We start from the raw sequence: 2,191 nt of genomic DNA, 5'->3' as shown, positions 1-2,191 counted from the left end.
CACTTCTGGCCTACTGTACCAGCCCCAGATGATAGGTGAGGATGATTGTGGAGCAGTTGGGGGAATGAAGACTGGCAGGGGAAACCGAAGTACTCGGAGAAAACCCGCCCCAGCGACACTTTGTCTACCACAAATCCCACTTGACCAGACCCGAGATCGAACCCGGGCTGCCGGGGTGGGAAGCCAGCGACTAACCTCTTGAACTATGCGCGGCCTAGGCTGACATCCATGCCTCGAGTTTAATTCGAACCAGCGTTCCCAGTGTTTCAGTGGGCGAGGACATTTTGTCTTTCATGACCCGCGGCCACTGTGATCGGGTTCTTTAGCAGTTCCTATAAGATATTGCTCATAAAAGTATGTACTTCGTTCTAGTATAACGGATTACTTTTCAATATCAAATTATTGTCGTATTATATTAAGTTTTGGCCGCGCCATAACTCAAGCGGTTAGTCGCTGGCTTCCCACCGTGGGATTTGTGGTGGATAAAGTTGCGCTCGGGCAGGTTTTCTCCGAGTACTTCGGTTTCCCTTGCCAATCTTTATTCCACCAATTGCTCCACACTCACCCTCACCTATCATCTGGGGCTGGTACAATAGGCCAAAAGTGGCCGCAGTACAAGGGACTTATTCCCACCCCGCTAGCAATAATAAAAATATAATATTAAGTTTTTCTTGTGCTTAATTAATTAAGCACCACTCCAAGATGACGTATGGGAAGTGGAGGTAAAGCTACATAATTCTTAACCTCGGTGCTAGATGCACAAGACCAAGTGCTGTGTGGCCACTGTGCGATATGTAATTCTGAATTTCGTCAGCGCGTAAGGGAAACACATGATTGCATTGTAAAACTAGTCCGATTTCATTTAATGCATTATAAGGTTACACTAAATTAATTGCAACTAAAATTGAAATCTCACGGTGTTTTCTGTAGTGACCTCTCACAATACAAGAATCACTAGAAATTCGTTCAATTGCCTCGAATAAGAAACAAGCGGACCAGCAGGACCGAGTCCTCATTATGGACTAATTTTAAACCCTTCGCGCAAAGAATATATTGTGGCATGTAAATTCGTTCCTAGGTAACGACCGCAAAATAAGCAGCCTTACAACATTCGTTGCTATATAATGGCTGTGTAAACAACGGCCATTGCTAGGTAATGACCGCAACAGACACGCACGAAACAATAGAAGAAATATCGGAAGCGATGTTTTCTGTGTTGTCCGTGTCGAGGCTATATAACGAGAAGAAGCTGCGATTACAAGAAAGTTTTGAGACGACAGTTAGAAGAGCAGGAATTAGTTGTGAGACAATCGCCAGCCACTAAGGACGTGAACGCGGAAGCTACGGCGTTGAAAGCCGTTACCAGGCGATAACCGGGAAAGATACAGCAGACTAAGAAGGCTTAGTGCTTGCTGTAGTGAATAAGCGATAGTGCTGTAGTTACTTGTAGTTACGATGCGTAAGTGTTCAACAAATCAAATTACGGATCCAACCCCCGTTATATTCACTCATACACATGAAAATATATTTTTTTAGAGTTTATAATAAAGTTTATATCTATTTTCTTAATTCTATCGCAGTGATAATAGAAAATGAATTTGTGCTTAGATTCATTTTCCTGGTATTCTCGTTTGCATGTAGCAGGCATCTGTGAATCAACATTGGCAGTCACATTCGTACTGACACACAAACGTATTTCTCTTTTATTAAAACGCTAATTACATCCGTGTTGGAGCCGTTGCGTAAGAATAGCGAACTTACGGAAAGAGGCGACTGCACTCTCATCGAGGAAACGAGATAAGAATCCGCGAACACAAAGTCCCGGCCACGTGCATGGAAAACACATCAAATGTACGTTGTACAGTAAAACAGACCAATTAACTTTAAGTAGCGACATTTCCTCTTCACGAACACACACACACGATGGCAAACTTCAGTGTAATTGACATTTATTTTTGTCTTTCAACTGAAGTCAAAGCAGTGTACTACACACTAAGATAATCAACCTGTTGCTACAAGGCCTTCCAAGAAAGTAACTTCGTATCCACTGCTACCAACTTCTGTGAAACAGCTTAACTAAATACCTGAAGGAGTTTAGGGCTCTTGACTTTAAACCTTTACTCCAGTTTGTTAGGCTGTAATAAGCATATAACATTTTCAGCCTAATTTCCATACAAAATTAAGCTAATGA

This window comes from Cryptotermes secundus, unplaced genomic scaffold (genome assembly GCF_002891405.2).
Source record: "Cryptotermes secundus unplaced genomic scaffold, Csec_1.0 scaffold1788, whole genome shotgun sequence".
Taxonomy (NCBI): domain Eukaryota; kingdom Metazoa; phylum Arthropoda; class Insecta; order Blattodea; family Kalotermitidae; genus Cryptotermes; species Cryptotermes secundus.
Note: the sequence above shows the minus strand (reverse complement) of the source record.